The sequence below is a fragment of the Alligator sinensis genome, unplaced genomic scaffold, assembly GCF_000455745.1.
Source record: "Alligator sinensis unplaced genomic scaffold, ASM45574v1 scaffold1369_1, whole genome shotgun sequence".
In the NCBI taxonomy this organism is placed as follows: Eukaryota; Metazoa; Chordata; order Crocodylia; family Alligatoridae; genus Alligator; species Alligator sinensis.
Window position 1 is genome coordinate 537,179 of NW_005842875.1, and position 1,037 is coordinate 538,215.

The window sequence follows — 1,037 nt, forward strand, 5'->3', positions numbered from 1 at the left end:
AAAGAGAACAGGAGCTGGACGGGGTTAAAGCTAACCCACGAGCAATGCAGCTGGGGCAAAGCTGCACTCGTGGGGGTGTTTGCACAGACCCCGGGGGTGTCAGCGTTGCGGTCCAAGGCAGTGGTAAGGCCCCTGAGGATATCATGTGCAGCTGCCTGGCCTGTCCCCAGAGACCCCCTGAACCTGGAGCAGATCCAGAGATGGGGCACGCGCCCGGGAAAGGGGATGGGGCTCCCGAGGGACAAGATCATTCCCCACCCAGTGGCTGGACACGGGCCACAGAGCACTGGGGCTGAGAGATACGGGGGGTCTCTGCCCCTCACAGGGGTGAAGCCCTGGAGCGGTCGTCCGGCCACCGCAGTGGGGCCCAGAACCCAAACCCCGTGGAGGGCTGGGCCAGTGCCACAGGACAGGGCTGCTCCCGGCGTGACGTAGGTCTGAGCCTCTGGGATCCCCGTGACGGGGTGGAAAGGGACGGTCCTGGAGCCAGGGATGTCCAGGCCCATCTGCCCGCTGCCTGCAGAGGCCGCTGCAGACCTGCCAGCCTGGCGCGAGCAGCGTTTGCGGTCGCAGCCCTCCCTTGGAAGGCCCGAGCCCTTGCAGATGCGGCGGCGAGCGGCAGACGGGTGCGCTGAGCCCGTCAGCCAAACCCGATGTCTGTCCCTGACAAGAGCCCATTTTCTAACCCGAGGAAGCGTGGTCAGCTTCATCTCTCCAGACTTCAGCCCAGCATCCGATGCGATGCCAAGTGGGAAGTTACTCATGCAGCCGGGGAAGCTGGGCACTCGGGCAGCAACCGTGAGGACCTGGCTGCCGTGGGCTGAAATGGGGGGCGACGGGACCAATACCCGCTGGCAGGAGGGGCTTGCAAGTGCCTCTGCAACCAGGCCAGGGGCCCCTGCATGGTTTCATGGGTGCCCCAACTGGCCCCTCCTGCGGGGCGTGGGGCGCAGGGCCCCCCGGGACGCCAGCAAGCCGCAGCAGGCTGGGCGGGGAGTGCCATTCCTGGGGCCCTGGTCACGGGCGGCGGGGGGGGC